Genomic DNA, 26,428 nt, shown 5'->3' with positions numbered 1-26,428 from the left:
ACTGTCTTTTAAGATTTTGAATAGCTCAGCTGGAATACTGTCACCTCCACTAGCTTTGTTGTTGCTCAGCTTTTCTAAGGCCCACTTCACTTCACATTCTAGGATGTCTGGCTCGAGGTCAGTGACCACCTCATTGTGATTATCAGGGACATTAAGCTCATTCTTGTATAGTTCTTCTGTGTAATTTTGCCACCTCTTCTTAATCTCTTCTGCCTCTGTTAGGTCCCTGCCATTTTGGTCCTTTATCATGCCCATTTTTGCATTAAACGTTCCCTTCATCTCTCCAATTTTCTTGAAAAGATCTCTGGTCCTCCCTATTCTATTGTTTTCTTCTATTTCTTTGCACTGTTCATTTAAGAAGGCATTCTTATCTCTTCTAGCTATTCTCTGGAATTCTGCATTCAATTGGGCATATCTATGTTTTTCTCCCTTGCCTTTCGCTTCCCTCCTTTCCTTAGCTATTTGCAAAGCTTCCTCAGACAGCCATTTTGCTTTCTTGCATTTCTTTTTCTTTGGGATGGTTTTGGTTGCTACCTGTTGTACAATGTCGCGAACCTCTGTCCATAGTTCTTCAGGCACTCTGTCTATCAGATCTAATTCCTTAAATCTATTTGTCACCTCTACTGTATATTCAACAGGGATATGATTTAATTCATACCTGAGTGGCCTAGTGCTTTTCCCTACTTTCTTCAGTTTAAGCTTAAACTTTGCAAGGAGAAGCTCATGGTCTGAGCCACAGTCAGCTCCTGGTCTTGTTTTTACTGACTGTATAGAGCTTCTCCATCTTTGGCTGCAGAGCATATAGTCAATCTGATTTCTGTGATGACCGTCTGGTGATGTCCATGTGTAGAGCCGTCTCTTGGGTTGTTGGAAAAGAGTGTTTGCTATGACCATCGTATTCTCTTGACAAAATTCTATCAGCCTGTGCCCTGCTTCATTTTGTACTCCAAGGCCAAACTTGCCTTTTATTCCAGTTATCTTTTGGCTTCCTACTTTAGCATTCCAATCCCCCATGATGATAAGGACATCATTTTTTGGTGTTAGTTCTATAAGGTGCTGTAGGGCTTCATAGAACCGGTCAATTTCATCCTCTTCAGCACTGGTGGTTGGGGCATAGACTTGGACTACTGTGATATTGAATGGTTTGCCTTGGATTCGAACTGAGATCATTCTGTCATTTTGAGGATTGTATCCCAGTATTGCTTTTCCTACTCTTTTATTGACTATGAAGGCTACTCCATTTCTTCTGAGGGATTCTTGCCCGCAGTAGTATACCTGATGGTCATCTGAATTAAATTCACCCATTCCTGTCCATTTTAGTTCGCTGATACCTAAGATGTCGATGTTCAGTCTTGTCATCTCTTGTTTGACCACGTCCAGCTTTCCTTGATTCATGGATCTTACATTCCAGGTTCCTATGGAGAAAAAATCTTTACAGCATCGGACTTTCCTTTCACCACCAGACACATCCACAGCTGAGCGTCCTTTCGGCTTTGGCCCAGTCGCTTCATTCTTTCTGGCGCTACTAGTACTAGCCCTCTGCTCTTCCCCAGTAGCATATTGGACGCCTTCCGACCTGAGGGGCTCATCTTCCAGCGTCATATCGTTTTGCCTTTTGGTACTGTCCATAGGGTTTTCATGGCAAAGATACTGGAGTGGTTTGCCATTTCCTTCTCCAGTGGATCACGTTTTGTCAGAACTCTCGGCTATGACCTGTCCGTCTTGGGTGGCCCTGCACGGCATAGCTCATAGCTTCATTGAATTACGCAAGCCCCTTCGCCACGACAAGGCAGTAATCCATGAAGGGGCAGCATCAGTTACCCTGCATAAATTTAACAAATTCTTCTGCAACTGACCAGTTTCACACATTGAACAAAACAAAACAACAACCTGAAAACAAGCAAAAATTGCTTTTTTTGAAAATGAAACCAAAGGCGTAGACGTTTCAGTGGTGGGATTCAAATACATGAAACAACTGATTCCGGGATGCCACTTCCAGAAGTTCGTTCTGGCCTGGGCAACAAAAACTTAGCTACCGGTTCTGCCAACCTGGTGCAAACCGGCTGAATCCCAACACTGCCACTTTTCCATCCATCTGTCAGGCAGTCTGAAAGATGATTGTCAATAATAGGACACAGTCACTGCCCAAAAGTGAGACAGTCACTGTTAGGAGAAACAAAGCAATTTTTACATCAGCAACCAATGGGAAAAAGGGGAAAAGGAGAGAGAGAGAGAGAGAGAGAGAGAGAGAGAGAGAGAGAGAGAGAGAGAGAGAGAGAGAGAGAGAGAGAGACAGAGAGAGAGAGAGAGAGAGACAGAGACAGAGACAGAGACAGAGACAGAGACAGAGACAGAGACACAGAGAGACAGAGAGACAGAGAGACAGAGAAATTCAAAACTGGAAGTTGAAATGAAGTTCAAGTTCTTGCTAATGGAAAGATACTGTTTTGCATTTCCAGAGATGACGCAAAACTATAATTGCAGCATTTTCTTTATACTTTATTTCTGAGAAGGCTGGAAACTTACAACATGGAGAGACACACATCTTATGTGAGTGGAACGGTCCGCTGCTATTCATTAAGCCATCTGCAGTTAATGCTAATCTATTTAAACTATTTGTGTTCTTTCAATTACCCCAAAACAATTCTTGTTCAAAAGGCGACATTTTTTAATATGATCTGCACTTTCTAGATGAGAGTCATTGCTTCACCCAAGGATGTATAGGAGATTTGAATAAATAATGTCTGAATCCCTTGAAGGACTTAAAAAGGTAACTCAGGTGGTAACTGTATTAAGATAATTGAATCTTAGAGCTGGAAAAGGCTATTTAGGCTATTAAGTGAAGGAATCCAAATGAAAACATCCCAAATAGATGTCTATTTAGTCTCTTCTTAAATACATCCAATGAAAGAGGGTCAGAATCCATGATTACATACCCTGTAGCCCTGGAATAAGAGAGAGTCGATGTTTATTTTTGTGACTCAATTATCTTTAATATGTATTTAAATATATATTTAAAGAATGCTATATTATCCCCCATCCTTAGTCCTTTTCTTCAAGGCTCAACATATTTAACCCCTTTATGGGGCTTAGATTTTAGTTCTCTGATTCCCTTTAATCTGAACCAACTTCTTTGAATTCTTAAAGTGAAGTGCCAGGACTGAAAACAATAATGAAGAAGGTGGTCTGAGCAATCCAGAATAAAACCGAACATTTTTTTCCCATTCAGAAATTAAGATTCTGTTTACCCAGCCTAAAACTGCTTTTTTTTGTTTTATTCTGGGGTGGGTTTTTTTTTTTTTTGCAGCCACATCACATTTCTGGCTAATACTTTGCTACTTGCTATCAAGTACCACTTTCAGATTATTTTCACAAGTGCCATTATCAAACAGAATACTCCCTATCCCCTGTTATTTTATCTCATTTGTCTCAGTTAAATTTTATTCTGTTACTTTCAGACCATTTGTCTAACCTATCAAGTTACTTGGGGATTTTTATTCTGTTTTCCAGGGTATCAGCTATGCCAGCCAATTTGATAAATATTCTCTCTGCCTCTTAATCCAGATGAAATGAAAAACAAAAAACAAAACAGTGGAAGATCCAGGACTGAGCTTCATGGCATCCCACTAGTTCAGACATGTCAAACACAAGGCCCAGGGGCCGGATCCGGCCCGCAAAGTGGTTTCATGTGGCCCATGAAGCCATCCTGGAAACAGTGAGGGAACGGCCCCCACTGCCTTGGCCCTGGCCCAGAGACCCTCCTTCTGCCAGAGACCCTCAGATCTGTCCCACTCCTGCCCAGGCCCCCATAGGCACCCTTGATGCAAACAATGTAGAGCTGGCCATGCCCACCCAGTAGGCCATACACACTCTAGCCACGCCCACCCAGTAGGCCACGCCCACCCTGGCCATACTCACCCGGCCCCCTGAGGGCAACCGCAATGCTGATGCGGACCTCAATGAAATTGAGTTTGACACCCCTGCACTAGATACTTGTCTCCAGTTTGACAAGAAACTATTCTTGAGCACTCTTTGACTATATTTTTCAAGCCAGCTATCTATCTACATGTCATGCCAAAGATCCCACACTTAACTAGCTTGCTAATAAGCATACTGTGAACTCCTTAGTTAAATCTGCTGTTGAAGTCAATTAAAAGAAAGGCAAAGGGAACTTCCTCTTCTTGAAATCAGTTCTTTAATTATGAATCGTGTAGGTCTAATACCTAGGTTATATATCTAAATAGACAAAAATAATGTGCTACATTTAACCGACCAGATTTATGGCATTGCTGATAACTGATGTCAACATCTCAAAGTTGACACAATCAAAGTTTCTGAATGATCTGAAAAATCCAAAGTGCATGTACTTTTCTCTCATTTCCAACCACTGTTTCATGTACAATTCCTTCCTGCTATGGGTCTCTTTGTTTATAGGCATTAATATTGTGGAAACTGCCATTCTACTGCATTTTATTGGCAGTTGAATACATTTTTATCAATTTGATATAACTTACATTTAGCAAACCAGAGAACAAACAATCAGATTGTGACAAGAACCATCAGGATCCAACAGAGGGAAGAGGTGAAGAAATATTTTTTTGAGAGGTGGATTGAGGAGAACAATAATTACCAATTACTAGTGCCAGTGTTTCCAGTCCTCAAGCTCTTGAGTCCCTTTGATACTGTAAGATCTAGACTTATCAAAGGCCCATTTTGCTCAGGACGTCATATGTTATTTATAAATAATAAAGACAGTAGATAGACAGACAGGTCAATGTGCCTCCCTGAAAGGCACAGGTTGTATGCTTACACAAACTCTTATACAAAATTCACTTATGGGTACACTGGCATGAACCAATGTGGGCCAGTGAAAGGGATCCTTCTCCTCCAAAATTTGTAGAGAAGGACACAGTTCAGGACAGCTAAACAGGTTTCAAGGTGAAGATTGGTTTAAAAAGTACTGCTCAAAAACTGGTTGTCAGCAAGAAGCAAAGCATTATCATCTGGGCTGAGCTGGACTGGGAAAGCTGAATGTTTCCTAGATCTTAACCCACCTGGCCACCCTCATACCTCAAGAGTAACCTAAGTGCCCCCCAATATATAAAGTAGAAAACAATTTATTAAAAGAAAATCAGAAACACTGTTCCTTTTTTACATCTATCTATCTATCTATCTATCTATCTATCTATCTATCTATCTATCTATCTATCTATCTATCTATCTATCTATCTATCTATCTATCATCTATCTATCTATTATCTATCTATCTATCTGTCTGTCTATCTATCTATCTATCTATCTATCTATCTATCTATCTATCTATCTATCTATCTATCTATCTATCTATCCTGCTATTGGCAAAATGTTTCAATCAGTAGATTAGTTCACTGTCTGAACATTCCAAGAAGTGAGAAATAGTGTTCTGTAGTTCTGAAGTTGGCTGAAGAAAAACATTTTTACTGAGTAAAACAGGGATGCATATATATTTTTTTAGGATAAGGACTGCTTTAGTGACTTGCCTGGCATACTTAAGACTGTGCTGAAAAAGAAATGGATATGGGTTAAGATATAGACAATTAGCACACTAAATCAGTTAAACTTCCGTCAATACAATTCCTCTCTGTGCATTTCATAATTTCCCACTTTTATCACATTTAAAATTATAATGCAGTATCAAGTGTGAGTTTGGCTGAATGGGGTGGGGTTCCTCTCAAAAGTCTTACAGGACTCTGGGAAACGAAGATTATACACCGTAGATTAGAACTGTTGAGAATTACGATATAATTTAGAAACATTATCCAGGTAGTAATAAACTTACAACTACAGTTGAGTCCAAAATTTCTGTTACTAAGCAAAGATGGTTGTTAAGTGAGTTTTTTCCCATTTTACAATCTTTATTGCCATGGTGTTAAGTGAATCACTGCAGTTGTTAAGTTAGTAACATGGTGTGAACTGAATCTGGCTTTCCTATTCACTTTGTTTCGCAAAAGATGATCATGGGACCCTGGGACACTGCAACCCTTGTAAATATCAGCCATCTGAATTTTGATCACAGGACCATGGGGATGCCACAATGGTTTTAAGTGTGAAAAATAGTCATCAGTCATTTGTTCGTTTCTAACTTTGAATGGCCATTAAATGACTTACCTGTATCTGAGACTGAATTTTATTTTGGTCCTCTGCCTACCACGAGGATGAAGGCAAGTTTTGTAGTTTGAACAAATCTTTTTGGATTTGTTCAACTTGAGAGAATATCCACTTTTTTCCTACTTCTTCAACTGCCTTTTTTTTTTTGCCTTCAGCCTTCCAGCTTATTGATTAATTCACAAAGAAACAGCTCACACTGCTTCTGGAAACACTATTTGTCTCAGCTGTCAGCCCAGTGTGCTATCAATACATAAGTGCCAAAACAAGTGTACATTTTGTATTTTATCCTCTGCAGACACAGGCATAACTTGTGATTCGTCAACAAATTCATCACCAGCTGCCTAATTATCATATAATTTCTAGATTTCTTAATGTACAAAGTAATTTTATTTATTTCTAATAGAAAACAGAAAGAAATGTGTAGTTGCTTAAATGGTTTGTGTAATTTCATTATGTATACAAAAGCTGAAGTGTTTATTAAAATTTGTTTCAAGCAGACCGAACTAGATGAAAGAACTAGCTGTAGCATCATATGCAATGAACGATATAAGGCTTGCAAGACTTACATTTTGAGTTTGCAGAACTGAAAATATGCTTTGAAAATTGTTCTAATGAGCACAGAGGAACCACATGTGATAACTTCAATGAGAACTGAGAAAGGAACACTGACATTCATTCACTGTAGGAAAAAAGAATTACAGACTGTATCACCACTCAGTAGATATTTACAGCCGGTAAAATTTACCAGTATGTATTGCAGAACATAAAATTTAATTACATATTGCAAGATATCAATAGTAGGAAATTTGAGGAATTCAAGCTTGTGATAGAAGATCAGCAAATATGCAGATCACAAACAGGATGTGCAGATCAATAAAAATAGGTCAGCATGAATAAGATGACATTCCAGTTAGATGGATATTTAGGATGAAGAAGATCTATATAACTTTGGATTGCTTTGTGTTTCTGTACACAGTGTATCCCCAGGCACATCTCTTTCTTTTTTACAATGTAATTACTCCTATTTGTTCCAAGCTTTTTGAGAGATGAAATTAATCAGATAGAAGCTTATGGTGCTTAACCATCCTTTCTCCCAACTGGAATTTACTCCTTTGTTTGATAGCCAACCATTTTTCTGCTCCAGCAGAAGGAGAGGCTGAGGACAATTGCCTTTGGGTACATGAAGAAGACATAATTCTCCCTCTTGTAACTATCTACTCAGTATCTGAACCTGTCTGGAAAATAGGAAAGCCTTCCCAATAAAGACCATTGCTTAATGTTTTGTAATATACAGTCATCTTGATTTATAGTGCTAGCAATCATTGGTAGTCCTATACTCCATAACAAATTTCTGTAATTCTCTTTTGAAACCTTCCTGGTTGGCAACCATTTAATGTGGCCTTTTTTTAAATCCCATTTATATCCTGCCCTTCTCTGAAGACTCAGGGCGGCTTACAATCTAAGAAGCACAAATCAATGTGCTTAGCAATAGCCTTCATTCTATGTATATGCCTGCTTATTAGGGCTTTTGGGCCCCCCAAGTGGCATTTTTACAAAGTCAGCTTATTGCCCCCAACAATCTGGGTCCTCATTTTACCTACCTCGGAAGAATGGAAGGCTGAGTCAACCTTGAGCCTGGTGGGACTTGAACCTGCACTAATTGCAGGCAGCTGGTGTTACTTAAGGAGGCATTAGCCCACTGCTCCACCAAGGCTCTCTTTGTGTATTTCCAACCAGTGGTGTGCTAAACTTTCTTGTTCTGTTCAAATAGCTTTGACTAGATTAAGGGGAAATAATGTGCAGTTTCAATGGATGGTGTAAAAATACCATGCAGAATGTATTTCCTCACCTTGTCTCTAAACTAAAAATACCTTGGACCTATAATCAACCTTGATCATTTTAGATGCTCTTTTCTTGAGATTTTTTTTAAAAAAATGCAGAAATAGGGTGGGAAAAAAATCATAAATTAACATATGTAAAAAGTGACAGAATGGAAATAAACTAATGTGTTTGTTTAAAGATTCTAGCTGGGGAAGAATGATACACTCTGGTTTGGGATGCTTGTTTTATTTATTTATTTTTATTTTATTTTAATTCCATTTATATCCCGCCCTTCTCCGAAGACTCAGGGCAGCTTACAAGCTTAGCAGTAGCCTTCATTCTATGTATATGCCTGCTTATTAGGGCTTTCACACACACCCCAGCGGCATTATTACAAAGTCAGCTTAATTGCCCCCAACAATCTGGGTCCTCATTTTACCTACCTCGGAAGGATGGAAGGCTGAGTCAACCTTGAGCCTGGTGGGACTTGAACCTGCACTAATTGCAGGCAGCTGGTGTTACTTAAGGAGGCATTAGCCCACTACTCCACCAAGGCTCTCTTTGTGTATTTCCAACCAGTGGTGTGCTAAACTTTCTTGTTCTGTTCAAATAGCTTTGACAAGATTAAGGGGAAATAATGTGCAGTTTCAATGGATGGTGTAAAAATACCATGCAGAATGTATTTCCTCACCTTGTCTCTAAACTAAAAATACCTTGGACCTATAATCAACCTTGATCATTTTAGATGCTCTTTTCTTGAGATTTTTTTTTTAAAAAAATGCAGAAATAGGGTGGGGAAAAAATAATAAATTAACATATGTAAAAAGTGACAGAATGGAAAAAACTAATGTGCTTGTTTAAAGATTCTAGCTGGGGAAGAATGATACACTCTGGTTTGGGATGCTTGTTTTATTTATTTATTTTTATTTTATTTTAATTCCATTTATATCCCGCCCTTCTCCGAAGACTCAGGGCAGCTTACAAGCTTAGCAGTAGCCTTCATTCTATGTATATGCCTGCTTATTAGGGCTTTCACACACACCCCAGCGGCATTATTACAAAGTCAGCTTAATTGCCCCCAACAATCTGGGTCCTCATTTTACCTACCTCGGAAGGATGGAAGGCTAAGTCAACCTTGAGCCTGGTGGGATGCGAACCTGCACTAATTGCAGGCAGCTGGTGTTACTTAAGGAGGCATTAGCCCACTGCTCCACCAAGGTTCTTCTTCCCCTGCATGCATCATTTTAGAAGGGGCACACATGGAGCACTGAAGGATGAAGGAGACACCTGCTTAGGAAGCCAGATCGGAGAAATCAGTTCTGGTGATCAGTGGTGGATAGATGTTGCTGTTGGAACTGCTTCATACAGGAACCATTTGTGCTTCAGTTTGAGATGCAGACAACACAGACTTATCCCCAACAGCCTATGCCTGTCTTCAACAGTGAAGGGACACAGGACAGAAAATATTCTGTAGCCACACACATTTGCACTACTCAGGTGACCCTGAACACAGGTAAACCTCAAATGGCCTCAATGACTCTCTAAAAGAATGCAAATGCTCAGCTGTCTGCAAGGAATATAAATCCTTCCATTCCCTACCATCCATTCAGAGCTGAAGAAGCTTCTTGGATGAGAAGTGAAATGTCTTCAGAGAAAAAACAAGAAAGTTCAGTTACATCCTGAAAGAGCACCTTTGGGATAACCATAACCTGGATGACTGAGAACCTCCATAGACACTTATCTTATTTTCTTTAAGACTAAGGCCATCTGGACTGTTTTTAATCTCAATTATATTTTAAGTTTTAGAGCAATGACTTCTCTTGTAGATATAACAAGTTTTCTTTAATAGCCAGGAAGGTTCAGTAGGACCATGCTAGGAAATTGTTCCAAGTTTAATAATAACAATAACTGTTAACACTCTTGTTTATTTCTAGCTACGTTAATGGCAGTCTCTTCACTGAACCTTAGTGCTGATAGTCTCAGTGTTCTCAAAAGTCTCAGTTTGATCTAAAAAGTTTTACTTGAGATGGTCAGTCAATAAATCTTTTAAATTCAATTTTGTTTTACTTGTCTTATGTTTTATCTTTATTTTTAACTTTTATATTGTGTAACTGTAAAGTCGCGTGCTTCACATAGAGACGGACACAGAGCTGGGGTAAAGATGAGTTTATTCTGAACAGAACGAACTGGGGAAACAGGGAAGCCTGGCGTCTATTTGTACCTGCCCAGGTGGATGGCATCCAATCAGTTCAAAGCTGGGCTTCCTTCCAGTGCAGGTGACAATGGGTGTAGATCCTGGCTTCCCACCAGGCTGACCATGCCTGGGGCTGTCAACAGCTTAACTCATTAGGCTTATCCTGAGTGAGCAGTTATCGCCCGGAGCTGTCCAGCCCCTCTGCTGATCTGCACCATCAGCCTCCTGCTGTGCTGTCCTTTGTGTATGCTGGGAGGCATACACTGCAGTAAGGCAGATCAATGACTAAAAACACAAAGTTATTTCACTCTGCAGACTGTATGCATCTCTTGTGGGAAATGTAGATTAAGCAAACATGAAACTTCCCTAGCCTGATATGATAAAATTCTCCTGGAAAATTCCCAATGCCCCAAATTCCTAGTTTTCCCATTTTGTTCCCCTACTGTCTGCAAATATTAGGAGCTTCAGTTTCAACTCATATGGAAAGTGCCAAGTTGGGAAATGAACTCCTATTCAAGCACAAGGATCAGGAATTAGGCCTATTAATCTATCTACTCAGCCTTTTTGCTGAGTAGGTGAATCCTCAAAATTAAGTCATCAAAGAATATATTCATGGCTACATTGTTACAAGAAAATGTTTAATAATGTGGCTAAAGACTTTGTGGGTTGAATGAATCATACAAATATGCAGTATTTCTTTGTTTAAGCAATTCAAGTAACTAAAAAATTGCTATCAGTCTGAACAAAGGAGTTCCATTTTCTCACAACTTTGGTGATTTGAGAGCACAGAATTAAGATGGAGAAACCTTTGCAAAGAAAAGAGCTTGGGCCCCAGCAATAAAATTTGTAAACCATCATGACTGGCAAACTTTCTCCCGGCATGTGAATGTTGCTTTTCTAAGACGGAAAAATACCTCTTATTGTTAAAAATCCAGAGAGGGAAAGGAAGATTAATACCTGATTCAGGTATTAGTCAGCATCTTTAGCTCCATCTTTGTGTCTCAGCCAATGTTGGAGGCAGATGGAAAGTGCCTTTAGGATAAAAGGAAGGGGTGGAAGGTATAAAGATCTTGCAATGAAATAGTTGATGATGGTAGCTTGCTGTCTTATGTCTCTGAAGAGGACTCTGTCTGCATTCATATTAAGACTTGCTTTTGGAGAATTAGTAGAATTAGTAGAACTATTCCACAAGATTTGGAAAAAGTATGGATGAACCTGTTTGATTGGATGTCTGTTTTTTTTAAAAAACATTTGTTTAAGTCAAATAATTTTCACATTCTTGTTTTTTTGTGATATTATTCTTATTTTGCCAACAATTGTAAGATGCCTGGGAAGGAGAAATTTATCACGAAATAAATAAAACAACAGCAACAATAATAATAATAAATATTGTTAGATTCAGTTAGTTTTTATTAAAGAAGTTTCTTTAGACAGCAAAAACAAAACAAATTTAAAGAAAAAGGAAAGCAAAGTAAAAGAAAAGTGATAAGACAATAGGATGAAAAGAAAAAAAGACAAGAAAGATATAAAAAGTGACCTCTTTACAGCAATTGTAAATATATTATAATTTTATCCTCTCTCTCTAAAGTTACATCAGGGCTCCCTTTTTTTTCCATATTCTACCCTTTCTAATCACAAAACCCATAAATAACGCTCTCTACAGGGGGCTGCCCTTGAGGACCACGCGGAGGCTTCAACTGGTGCAGAATGCAGCCGCGCGAGTTGTTATGGGAGTTTCCCGATACTCCCGTGTAACACCTCTTCTCCGTGAGCTGCATTGGCTTCCGGTTGCCCTCCGGGTGAGATTCAAGGTGCTGGTAATGACCTATAAAGCTCTGAATGGCTTGGGTCCGGATTATCTAAGGGAACACCTGCTGCCGGCATCAACTTCCCATCGTCCTGTGCGCTCCCACAGGGAGGGCCTTCTCAGGGTGCCGACGGTTAAGGAGTGCCGGCGGGTGATCCCCAGGGGGAGGGCATTCTCTGTGGGCATGCCTGCCCTTTGGAATGATTTACTGGTGGAACTTCAGACCGCCCCCGATCTGCGTACATTTCGCCGGGATCTGAAAACCTGGTTTTTTGATCTATCAGGCCTGGACTGAAGGGGTTTTAGCTTTTAATATTGTTTTAATTGTTGGGCTTATGTAATTTAATCTATTTTAATTTATACTATTTTTATATCATATTTTATGCTGCCCTGTAAACCGCCCTGAGTCCTTCAGGAATAGGGCGGTATAAAAATTTAATTAAATAAATAAAATAAAATAATAAATAAATAAATTACAATGTCTGTGGAGATTCTCAGTCATCCAGGTCATGGTTGTCCCAAGGTGCTTTTCCAAGAGGCAACTGGAATTTCAGCCCAACCAAAGAATCCCTAAGACCCCCACCCACCCACCCAGACAGGCAAGTCACCAGAATATAAACTGGCAGCACACAGCACTCCTTACTAACACTGTTTATGTTACCTGGTTAGGGTCATGAAACGTCTGCAAGAAAACAAGCAAGCTTAGAGACCAAGAAGGACGCCTCAAATTTTGTTTTATTATACTTACCTGTTATAAGGACCTGCCTGAAAACTATATTAAACTTTAATTGACGGAATACCTGGGTAGTTTGAATGAGTCTTATGCTATTCTGTTTTGAATGCAAATCATTATATAACTCTCAGGGTAGCCAATTTTTGTGTAGCTGCTGGGAAAATGTGACAACAAATAATTCAACCATGATACTTTAGATGGCATGGTTCCTCCCAGAACATAATTATATTTTATTAGCTCATGTTTGCTTTTTATCTCTGATCATAAATAAAGATATGTGTGTATTTCCAAATGATTTTCAGCCTCAAAAAGAGTTTTCAAAAGTTAGCAGGGAAGACAGAGAGAGAACCCACATTTTACTTCCAAAACCAAGGATTTTCCTTTCATCTTAGGAGGAAAACGTAGCCCATGCTATCCCAATAGGGCATAGGATACTTTCCTAATTCAAACATCTTCATGCTTTTTAGAAATACTTGGCTTTATAATGGAAACAAGGAAAGGAGCCAATTTATACCCACTTGAGATGGATGAGAATTTGTGTTTTTTTAATCATTTGGATTTGTAAGTCTAAGTAGTTATGATCATTTCCAAATTTCCTCAAAAGAAGGATGGAAAACATTTGTTTAGAAAAGGTTTTGGGGTTTTTGGAAGCAAAAAAAAACCTGAAAGTGGGAGAAAGCAATTGTGACAGATTTGTCCATCAAAGCAGAGAGCTTTGATCTGCTGGCTATGAAAATCTGAGATAAGTCCTGCTTGTTTAATATCCTGTCTCATTCAAAAGCTCAATGTTGCTGAAATAATAGTCCCTCTTCCTATTGGGCTAGGAGTGGAGAATCGACTTAAGAAAAAGATGGCTTGCTAAAAGTCATCTCATGAGTTTCTATGCGTGGGTATGGGTATGAACGAGAATCTGATTTTTTTTACTCCTAGTTCAATAAATAAATAGGATTAGTAATTTTTCCCCCTCACAGTTTTTCCCCCACAATGTTAGAAATACTGAATTTGGTCAGTACTGTTGGGTGCAAGTATGCTAGTATTTATAAATTCATCTATAATAAGAAATGCAAAGATTATTATATTGGAATATAAAAGTGAAATTGACAGACTGACTTAGCACCATTAATTCAGAAGAGTAAGATTAAATGCAAAAATGGGAGAATTTGGAGTGCGTTTTTAATTTCCTCAAAAAGACTAAGGTCATCCTAATTATCCTGTTTCTCATTTGCCTTACTGTTTTACCTTGATAACATACATGGCAAACCTCAGTTAATCTAGAAACCTAAGCAGGGGCTAGTGTTGGGAAACTACTGTTGCATAACACCCAGAAATCAAGCATAGCTGTGCCCATGGAAGTCACCCAGTGAATGAGTTTAATTTTCTTATTGAATTCAATGCAAACCTACCAATGTTGCTGCATCTCAGGACATATATAAAATAGGCTAGTCACTTGTTTTTAACACTGACCACTGAGTCTTTGCAATAATTGCTATGAAATCCTAAAGAGATAAAGCCATCTATCTTAATTCAAAAGCTGACAAGTTGATTCATTCAGAAGAAGAATAAAGTCCTTTTTTGATGAAGCTATTTAAATGTAAATGTTCTCTTGCCCAGAATTTGGCAGGTATACTTTCTTTTGCTTTCTTTTTCTCAACTTAATCCATTTTTGTTATGGGGGAAAAAGCCATTCCAATTATCCTAATGGGAAGTAAAACATTTAAGAGACTTTCATTGAAATTATGAATCTACTTAAATTGAAGGAAGGGTCCAATAACAGATTGTGGGTTAGTACACTCCCCTTATTAAAATATCTTAATTTTTATCTGTTGCTCAGTTATATTAAATTTGTTCATGTCTGTATGGATAATTAAACATAAATAGATAGATAGATAGATAGATAGATAGATAGATAGATAGATAGATAGATAGATAGATAGATAGATAGATAGATAGATGATATACATACACAAAGACACACACCCACACAAGAATAAAGATAACTGTGCAACAGTTTTATATATATAAAATTTATAACAATTAGCAACATTTGCAAAATTTGTCTTTTCCAGGAGTATCACAGGGGTTCTGAAGACATGTTACCTCTGTGGAATCACAGAAATGATTTTTCCATAGGTTACTATTATAGTCAAATATTTTCACCCATAAATGGCTTACTAATAATCAGTAAGAACATTAACTTAACCTGAAGAAAGAACACCATCTAGTGATGGTGAACTATTTTCCAACTATTGACATTAGGAACCATAAAAATAGAAAGAGTTTGTTCAGTTGGACAAAATAAAGCCTTACTTATTTTTGCTACCTCTATGTGTGGGCTCATAGAAGAATAACATTTTAAAGTACATTTAGTGTCTAGGCAATAAAAGAAGAGATTTAAGAGGTCTTTGTAAGGGGGGAAAATCATATGATTGCCTCATATACAAATGTTACCCCAGTCAAAAATCTCTGTAGAAATTAAATGAAAATCAGGACACTAGAACAGAGAAGGCTCCATCTTTTGTCATAATTGTCTTAACTCAGAAAAGAAAGTGGTCTGAAGAGAGGCCTTCAAGTTAGCTTCAACTGGATGAAGATGTCCTTTAAATAACCCAGTTCTAAATAATTCAGAGCACAATTAATGCACATTTATTGAGAAATATTGTCTTGGTAGGTAACTGGGGTATATGAATTATAAATATATACTAAGAGGTTAGAACCATGGCTTCTTGATATTATATACAGGTGAGATTTAAATGCCTACTACAATTTCAGGAGCATTCCTCTGCTGCAAAGGATAAGACATTTTCCAAGGCTATGGAAGAGTTGACATCAATATCATAATTTTTTCAGAGGGAAAGGAGTTACTATAAAGGATAAGACCAAGCAGCATTTCAAATTCCAAAGAGAAAAGATCCACAAGGCACCTCCTGACAACTGCTTTGTCAACTCTTCAGTCAGCCTAAAGTACTTACATAATATCTTTATTATTCATTATGGTAAATGTATATACGTAGGTATTGTTTCAATGAATCATTTAAATAAGTCCATTTGATCTTGATTACAACATAAACTGCCTTGGGTTCTTTTCAGAAGAACAGGAGCAAGACCCCAATTAATTGAGAGTAATTTGAAACCTTACTTTAATCCTATTGGATTTAATTTGGAGAGTTCAGGGATTACTGCTTCTTTATCCAATAAAGGGAAATATTAACTTGGGTAATTATTACAGTGTACTCAGAATACCTAGCTTCCATCACTGATGTGTCTAAAGTTCCATGCTGATGCTTCATTCACAGAGCAAAATCACCATCTAGTGGATGATTATGGCATATCTTGCTTCCCAAGCCACAATGGCATAAATAAACATCCTTAAAGCAAGCAGCCACCTCCTATGGCAAGCTAGGCGCAACTCCCTGAAATCCTTTGCAAAGTTGTATCTGCATGAAATGTATATGTGAATGACAAAATATGTGGGAATGTGTTCTTTATTAATCAACAAAAATTTAATCAGGCTCCATTTAGTCTCTCTCTTTGTCTGTTTAGCAGCTTTATAAAATTATTTGAAGAGCTCATAGATTGATGATTCCTGGCCAACAATGACAACTAGATTTCTTTTTATCAGAAACAACATCTGGGCACTATCCCATGGCTTAAGGTTTATGTGGATTTTAAATAATATGCTAGATATATTCATTCTTAGGGAGAGTGAACATGGTGTGGTTACATGTAGGTGGATTAACTATTGTGCTATCTTTAAAGATTCTTGGAAAATATAACTTGTCCCAGCTGTAGTAGGTACTGAATTTTATTACTCCTTTCTGCAATATTTATTTTATGATGAGTGTGTTTCTGTCACAGTTCAAAATGTTGCATTTCTTTAATTTCTGAATAGCTTGCATACAAGTTCTCTTGTATCATTCTGCCTGTTAATTACAATTAAGTTGGAAAATCTTCATTTTGTATCTCAGCCATGGTGGAAGTGTAATTGACTAGGAAATTATATAGAACTTCAGATTAATCAACCAGTGTTTGGGAACACAATGTTTGGTTAGTTATATTGTGACCTTTGCTTGTCATATGCCAGCCACTAAAGGCAATTGTATCTATCTCTATCTCTATCTCTATCTCTATCTCTATCTCTATCTCTATCTCTATCTCTATCTCTATCTCTATCTCTATCTCTATCTCTATCTCTATCTCTATCTCTATCTCTATCTATCTCTATCTCTATCTCTATCTATCTCTATCTATCTATCTATCTATCTATCTATCTATCTATCTATCTATCTATCTATCTATCTATCTATCTATCTATCTATCTATCTATCTATCTATCTATCTATCTATCTATCTATCCATCCACCCAGCATATTGTAAGGCCACTCATCTCACAAAAGCATGATTCTGGGCATCATAAAAAGGTAAAGGTAAAGATTCCCCCGCACATGTGTGCTAGTCATTTCCAACTCTAGGGGCCAGTGCTCATCTCCATTTCAAAGCCGAAGAGCCAGCGTTTGTCCAAGGATGTCTCCATGGTCATGTGGCCGGCATGACTAGACACCAAAGGCGCACGTAATGCTGTTACCTTCCCACCGTAGTGGTCCCTATTTTTCTACTTGCATTTTTACGTGCTTTCGAACTGCTAGGTTGGCAGAAGCTGGGACGAGTAACAGGCGCTCACTCTGTTATGCGGCACTTGGGATTCAACCCGCCAAACTGCCGACCATTTGATCGACAAGCTCAGCGTTCAAAGTGTGTATGCTTTACATTACTGAATGAAATTGACTGAACAGTGGCCAACTCCTCAACTACTGAGAAAGCAGGTAGAACAATAACATTCCCAACCTTAAAGTAAAGGTAAAGGTAAAGGTTCCCCCACACATGCGTGCTAGTCATTTCCAACTCTAGGGGCCGGTGCTCATCTCTGTTTCAAAGCCGAAGAGCCAGTGCTTGTCCGAGGACGTCTCCGTGGTCATGTGGCCAGCATGACTAGACGCCAAAGGGGCATGGAACGCTGTTACCTTCCCACCGTAGTGGTCCCTATTTTTCTACTTGCATTTTTACGTGCTTTCGAACTGCTAGGTTGGCAGAAGCTGGGACGAGTAACAGGCGCTCACTCTGTTATGCGGCACTTGGGATTCAACCCGCCAAACTGCCGACCATTTGATCGACAAGCTCAGTGTTCTAACCCACTGAGTCACCGCATCCCTGGGTATCATACAACAATTAATTTAAAAAAGAAAACCAATAAATATATAAAATCATTCATTATTAAAATCTATAAAGAAGCACATGAGCAATTATCTGCTGGCCTGACTAGAAAGAAGTTATTGTTGCTAATGACCTTTCATTGTTTAAGTTTGTTAAAAGTAACAAGAAGACTTAAAGTCTCCAAAAGAATATTACTAATAGGGGAAACAGGCCTGCTGCCAACATCAAGTTCCCTTCGTCCAGTGCGCTCCCACAGGGAGGGTCTTCTCAGGGTCCCACCGGTAAGAGATTGCCGGCGGGTAACACCCAGGGATAGGGCCTTCTCAGTGGGGGTGCCTGCCCTCTGGAACCAGCTGCCAGTGGAGCTGAGGACTGCCCCCGAACTCCGTTCATTCCGCCGGGGCCTGAAGACCTGGCTCTTCGAGTTCTCTGGCCCAGGCTGAGGATTAATTTATTTTAATTGGGGTTTTATTTGTACAGGGATAAATTTAATCTTTTTTAAACTGGTTTTAACTTTTGTATTTTTGGTTTTTAATTCCCTGTAAACCCCCCTGAGTCCTCCGGGAAAGGGCGGTATATAAATGTAATAAAATAAATAAATAAATAAATAAAATGACAACTAGGGTTCAGTATAAGCAACTGAATAATACAATATATAGGGATGCGGTGGCTCAGTGGGTTAGGATGCTGAGCTTGTCAATCAGAAGGTCAGCAGTTTGGCAGGTCGAATCCCGAGTGCCGCGTAACAGAGTGAGCGCCTGTTACTCGTCCCAGCTTCTGTCAACATAGCAGTTCGAAAGCACGTAAAAATGCAAGTAGAAAAATAGGGACCACTACGGTGGGAAGGTAACAGCGTTCCGTGCGCCTTTGGCATCTAGTCATGCCAGCCACATGACCATGGAGATGTCCTAGGACAAGCGCTGGCTCTTCGGCTTTGAAACGGAGATGAGCACCAGCCCCTAGACTTGGAAACGACTAGCACGCATGTGCGGGGGAACCTTTACCTTTAATACAATATATATAAAGGATAGTTCAAAAGCAAATAAAAGGGATAATAAAACAAAGCATGTCTTTGCAGAGTACCTGGTTGAACCTGGGGCCATGTGACTATGACAATCAGCATGGATGAGTTTAAAAAGGATGGATTTAAAGTTATACCTATCTATGCAAAATTAAAGACTACTAACCATGATGACTATCTATTACTTTTCTATTGGGGCAGTAAGCCTTAGAAAGAAAGAAAGAAAGAAAGAAAGAAAGAAAGAAAGAAAGAAAGAAAGAAAGAAAGAAAGAAAGAAAGAAAGAAAGAAAGAAAGAAAGAAAGAAAGAAAGAAAGAAAGAAAGAAAGAAAGGGTGGTGTGACACTGAAGAAAAAAAAGGAGAAGGGGAAGGAGAAAGAAAAAAGAAATAACTTCTCCCTTCATCCCAGCAGATAAAAACACTTTTAATAGCTGATCAGCGTCTCTAAATAAAACAGTCTCTCTTCTTCTCATAGCTCATCGCTAGATAAAGAAATCCTAACTCTACCCCAACCTCTAATCTGTTTTTAACTTTCCAAGATCCATATACTAAGCACTCTTTTGCTGAATTGTCCAAAATCATATGGTTAAAACTTTTAAAATCAAATTTATGCTGTCATTTTTTAAAGAGGTGGAAACTCACCTGATTAATACAGTAAAACCTTGCCAGTTTGAAGGGTCTTACATAAAAAAGAATACCACAAAATGATTAAGATACAAGGCTCGGCTGAGCTTAATGTCTTTGTAAGGCTGCTTTGTGAATGTAAGGTTGATCAAGCAGTCCTGTTTCTCAGCCATGCTATTCATTATTACTTGCTGTTTATATATATACTGTGAACTTATGCACCAGAGTCAAATTCCTTGTATGTCCAATTATACTTGGTCAATAAAGCTATTCTATTCTGTTCTGTTCCATTCCATTCTCATAAAAATGGTAGTTTCCATAGTCTATTCATGAAGCATGGCTGTCCAGAATCATGTGGATGATCTCACTCTCTCCCCCTTGCTCTAGAAAGATTATGTCAGCTTGGATCTAGCATCCAGCAGCAATTCCCTTCACAAAAAAAAATGTCTTGCTGGCCAACAAAGTATCAGCTCACCATAGTGCTTATAGGAACCCCATTCACATTTTGCTTTATCATGAAACTCTACAGGTAGTTCCTGACTTACAACCATGGTACACCCTGCCCAACAGAGCCATAAATTGCAAGACCATAAAATGGGTCACCCATGTGATCAATCCAAATCTATCTTTCTTGTGCTGGTCACTAAGCAAATGCCACTGTCGTAAAATGAACACTGCAGTCATAAAATGAGCACTGTGGTTTAAAATCAAGCCTGTGGTTCTAAAGCAAACAAACCAATGGTTTGTTATGGGCTGTTTTTGCCAAAATAAATGCCAGTTTTCAGCAAAACCTTCGTAAATCATGGTCTTGTGACTGAGGGATGCTGCAAACAGCCATAAATATGGGCCAGTTGCCCAGCCCCAATATGCAGTTATGTAATTTTGGGACCTCATTAGAGGCAGTCAGAACTTCAGAACAAGGTACTCCCAAGTAAGTCCATCATCACTTTGAATGGTTGCTAAGCAACTGATCATGTTGAAGACTACCTCTATCCACATGTACATTTTCTTCATCAAATCATTTCCATGTCAGAAAAGAAATGTAATGATTTCAGCTAATTAGAAAATGGTATTCTTATATTTCTATTTCAAATAAGCTTTTTTGGCACAATATATATTTTCTTAGATTCTTGCTTAGATTCTTAGATTCTGTCTAAGCTAACTGGGGTGCGTGTGTGGATTTTATAACCCAAATATTATTTTAACATTTTTTTTGTCGTTAGAGACAGAAATATCACCCTATCCATTTTATAGTTACTTTGAATCTCATACAGTTAAGGCAATCTTTTTTACAATTTTCAGCATGTGTTTTTTTTTTAAAAAAGCTTCCTATCTTGAATAAAAAATGAAGCCCTAATATAAATCAAGTTTAACAAAGGGGGAAAAAAAACACCCTATGCTTTTCATTTCAAGAACACGTCTGTCTGTTGAGCTGCATTGTGAGCTTAGCATTAGTGATCTAGGAGTTATTTTAACTGCTGCTTGGCTTCAGCTCACTTGATATATTGGTTATTTTTATATATGGTGGGCCATTTGTGTGACTGATTCCGCAATTCACACCACCTGCTGAAGGACATCTTTTGAAACAGACCTCAGAGCTGTATTCTCGAGATAAAAACAATTGGATAAAAGTACCTTTCTGAAAAGAGGACCCTCAATTACATTTTTCTCCCCCCAGAATTGCTTGCACAAACCAATTGGCTGGTTACTGGTAGAAATGAAAGAGAGAGAAAAAAAATTAATAGGATTCAGGTGTCAGTGTGCAGCATTAAAACCATTTCTTATACTTAGCAAATGGTGAATGTTGTCTCAAATTCCAGCATATGAACAAAATATAGGACAAAGCAGAAAATGGCCAGGTAACGGGTCAGAAAAAGAGAGTTGCTAATGCCTGCAGACAGCACAGACAATTTACATGATATTGTTATTTTAGAAAGCACAGGGCTCCATTCCCCTCCAGTTACTCAGGTCTGGGGTGAAGAAGTTCTCACCATTTTAAAGATGATAAGCACTCAAAAGAGCACAATATACATAAGAACTATTGAGGTACAAAATGGAGAACCAGGGTAGATTCACAAAATCCAAAACAGAGAGCAAATAGACCAACCTTGCCAACACAAGGGAGGATGATAGGATATATAATCAGTATTGGAGGAGTGAATCCAATGGCACTGATTTTTCAATGTCTCATCACCTACTGAGAAAGAGCAGGCAGAGATATAAGGATATAAGGTTATGTTTCCCATTTGCCTATCGTTCTGCCTGGCCTTGGTTTAGATTGCCAGCTTCACATCCTTCTCTCTTCCTTGCAGATCCACACATGGGACATACTCTCTGACTTCCCATTTGGTAGGATATAGTTAAGAAATAGTTAGCTAGCCTTGACAATCCCTATAATGAGTTTCCTTGCCATAAACAGCTTCCAGATATAGTTATAAAACTTGCTTCAAAACTTTTGGGAATGCTCTTTTTATATACAAGTTTTATTGATTTTTTAATATTTACATATAAATGTATTTGTGAAGCAATGTGGTGGTTGAGTAGTCAAAATAACAAATAACAAGTTGTAAATAGTTCAGGTTGCATCAACAGGGATTCCCTCTCTGATTCCCTTAATTATCACATAGTCAAAATAGTCAAGTTAATACATTTCTAGTTGTACCTAGTCAATTAACAAAATTTTCAATATATTTTCACTAATACATATCAATATACTGTTTTTAAATTTTATCTAATTGCAATAGAATATTCTAGAATAGCCCATAATGTACAAAAGAAAGCTTAATTTTTGGGTAACCCACAATTCCCTATTTCAATAAAGAAAAATTCTCTTGCCTACAAAACTTACATTGTTCATTACAAAACACTCTTATGTTTTACCATTAAAATCTAGTTTTCATGTTAACAAATCACCAATTGTTAGAAAGATATTTTTGTCTTAACCGTTCAACAATTATTAAAATACTATTTGTATATCAAATTCTAGATTCTATAATATAGTTCAAAAGTAACAACTAATATATTCTATAAGTCGTCTTAACCATACATCAATTGCTAAAATTTGATATATCATTCCAATTTCTATAATATAGTTCAAAATTATATTCTAAAAGCTTACTTTTGTTTTCCCTTACAGATCTAAAACCTAAGTGTAAAATCAGTTATATATTTTTAGAGGTTCCCCTTAATCCATTGAAAGGTATTTTTATATTCTATCTTTAGGAATCCCAAAAAAGAAACAAGTTCAGTTTTTTTAATCTAACTCTTGCCTTCCTTTTGTGCCAATCAGGCTTCTCTTTTGGTGTCTATAAATTCTCAGATGTATCTCCCTTTCTTCCTATACCCCTTATTTGAATCCAGGGAGAGTATCCAAATGTCAGTTTTGCAAAGAAAGTGTCCCCTTTGTAACCATTGAAGTTTTGCTTTAATATTTCAGTTTTTGATAATTGATGTAATATAGTTGTCATTAAATCAGGCACGTCTCTTTCTTCTTCCAATTCCATCTGGATTAGGTAGAGAGTAGTAGCTGGTGTGATGGTTGTCATTTGATTAGTTGAATTCTCAATAAAGTATATTTGAAGGCCTTTAATGTCTTCACTCTTAATATTGCTTTCTTCAGGTGCTATTGCTTTTTGAGTTGTAAGTTTTGTAGTTGACATTGAAGTTTGGACTTTAAGATTCTCTTTAGGCTGCATTTGTTGTTCTTTGAAATCTCCTATTTTAGTGTTAGTTTCCACTTCTTCTATTTGTTCTTGGATTATTATTTCCTCATTTAAGGTCAGAATTTGATTTGGTGGCTTTAAGTTGTCAGATTTTTCTTGCAGTTTGGCTTTAATTTGCTCTGTCATTGCCAAAATTGTGTCCAGTATCAGTTTATAATCAAGTGGTGGGATATATTCATCCATTTCGTTGTTGTTTGCAGCTAAACCTTCCATGGAGGCTATTTTAATAATAGTCAAAGATTATCCACCTCCAACAGTTGTCTTCAGTACCAGGTGTTCCCACACTTATCTTTAAAAGTAATATCAAGGACAGCTCTGTTATTCAGTCAGATCTCACAACAGGAGAAATGTTTACTTGCTGTAACAAGTTTCACCACAAGATGTCATCAATAGCATATAAAATGCAATGTATTTTTTTTCCTTTTTTCCCAAATTAATATAAAACTTTTGTAGCATTAGTCCATTTTTTCTTTAATTCACAGCTTAGAGAGGAAATAGGATAGTAGATCCCCACCAAAAAATAGGAGCTTTTTATTAAATACAGATAAAATTACTTAATTTCTTTGCTGAATTACTTGAATTTCTTTAAGGCTTTAAGGCTTTAAGATTTGTTCCCAGTGTAGATATTCGCCGTTTTTTCAAAAAGTGGGAAAAGAAATTTTCAGGAAAGTCTCACAGGAAAATAGTTAAGGGAGTAAGAAAGGTAAAGTCTCACCCAGGTCCTCCACATTGCTTCTTAGTGCTAGGTAGTGCTTTTGGCTTTTGGCAGGGAGCGACTTAATGATCGACTATCTTTATGGCCAGTCTCTTCTTCTTCGGGCCAAAGGAGTTGTCCCGGATTCAAGCGGAGGGCTGCCGTCCTTCTGCGATCACAGGGAAGGCCTCCTCTCAGTAGTCGCCCCTCCAGGGTGATTTCCTACCCTTTTCAGGGTCCTCCAAAAAAGAAAGAATGGACAGCAGGAAGTGAACTGTTCCTGTGCGTCCAGAAGTGCCGCATGCGCAAACTGGAAGCCCTGAACTCTTAGGAATGCTCTTGATCTGTCTTTCACACATACACACCCAGAACACATTAACTTGTAATAGACAGACATACTTGGAAGGCCCCAGATATGGGAAGGTTAATACAATTGCTTGCTGAAAGTTGTCCCCCTTTTTCATTTATTGGAAAGCATAGTAGTTATAAAAAGGGGTGGGGAAAAACAGGGTAATTATATGTGTAATAATATGTGCTCCTAAGCTTATTAAACAACAAACCCAAGTACTTAGCCTAAAAACATCCTTACAGAGCAAGGATATGTGATATCTTCAGGATGATACCAGAGTTTCAGAAGATCTTCACTGTTTTCTGGGTCTATAAAGGACAAGCAATGAAGTCATGTACAAGAAGTTGAAGAGTAGTTTCACTTTTGTAATAAAACCCACTAGGAGGGTTGTTTTGCCTGTGCAAAATAATGGTAGGCTTAGATAAATGAATAACTAGGTTTGAAGGTTTCTCACACTCACAAATACTGTTTTTTTTCATAATGGATGAGAATAAACCTGATGTGCTCTGATACATGCTGCTGTCCTCACATATATCATACTGTAACAATGAGGATGCAATTATTTACTATGACAGCTGAAAATAAAAGAACATATCTCTTTGATACAGATTTCTGTTGCTTGTACCAGACAATACACACACACACACACACGTGTGTGTGTGTTTGTGTGTGTGTGTGCGCATGTGTATTAACTAAAATATTGGAACTCATGGAGAAAGATTAACATCTTATACAGAAGCTAATACAACTGAAGGTCATCTAAAGCATGCAGCCTTGCTGACCCAGTACAGGAAAAATATTAATTATTATCCTTCTTTATATTTATTTCTTCACCAAGCATGAAGTTTATGCTGGAATCCTTGCTCTGGTGAAGGGGCATTTTTACTTAATAGACTATCTCTCCACTGTTGAGTAGCAAATGTTCTTCTTTTTAAAAGGTAATCCAACTATGTGGATGACTTCCATTCCCTTTTTGAATTTTGAGAACTTGGTGACCTCCTGGAAGAACTGCTAACTGCTCAATGATCTACTGATCTGTAAAGGTCAAGGTGAAGCAATCAGTATGGCTTTCCTTTGTAATCCCCCCAGATAATCACAAGTAGCTGAAGACATTTCCCATAATATGAAAGAAATTGTATGTGCTAACATTTTATCAAGACTGTTCTTTTAAGAATCTGTGACCGGTGAGTCCCTGCAATTGGAATGTCATATGCTACAGTGTACAGTAGGGGGATAGATTTAATGCTATAAATCTGACAAACCTGAACCATTTTGTTCCATTTGGAAGTAGATTCTACTTTGACTGAGACATTTTCCATACCTTCCAATGCAAGCTGAAAGTCAATTGCCTTAATGATTTCATGATCGCTTGATACGTTTTATTAACAAAGGAAGCACCTAGAATGATGCCAATCTCCCATACTTATTTCATCCCGGTACTGGTCCATGGCCTGTTGGGAATGGGCCACATAGCAAAGGTGAGCTGAGCAGCGAGAGCAAATGAAGCTTTCTCTGTATTTGCATCCATTCCCTAGCACTAGCTTCACTGCCTGAACTCCACTTCAGATCATCAGGCATTAGATTCTCATCAGAGCATGAACCCTACTGGAAACTGTCCATGGGAGGGATCTAGACTGCATACTCCTCCTCTCCCTCCCGGTCCATGGAAACATTTTCTTCCATGAAACTGGTCCCTGGTGCCAAAAAGCTTTTGGACCGCTCTTCTACATATTGTTGAAGATGAATATCTGCAGGGAGGAAACTTCATGCATTTCAAGGGTTCTACACTATTGAAAATTGTGCGGAATCAGGATTCCAGATGACATCAAAGTCTTAGGTGTACATAGGAAGGTTCTCCCCTTGCAGAGATGATTATAAGTGGCTCCTATATTTTTAGATGTAGAAATAAGCAGTATAGTCTCACTCTCTTTCATTGTCATTCAAGGCATAAAGGAGATTTTTGACAAGAGCATAATTGCAGCAAAATTCCTTTGACAACAAGGTCAGAAAGAAAGCCACTAGCTCTTGGAAGACACTGATAAAAGACTACCTCCCTGTACAGGGCATCTTCCATTCCACTATTGATTTCTATCCAGTGACCTTAGCCAA

The sequence above is a fragment of the Vipera berus genome (genome assembly GCF_964194415.1).
Source record: "Vipera berus genome assembly, chromosome: 5".
NCBI classification, from domain to species: domain Eukaryota; kingdom Metazoa; phylum Chordata; class Lepidosauria; order Squamata; family Viperidae; genus Vipera; species Vipera berus.
Note: the sequence above shows the minus strand (reverse complement) of the source record.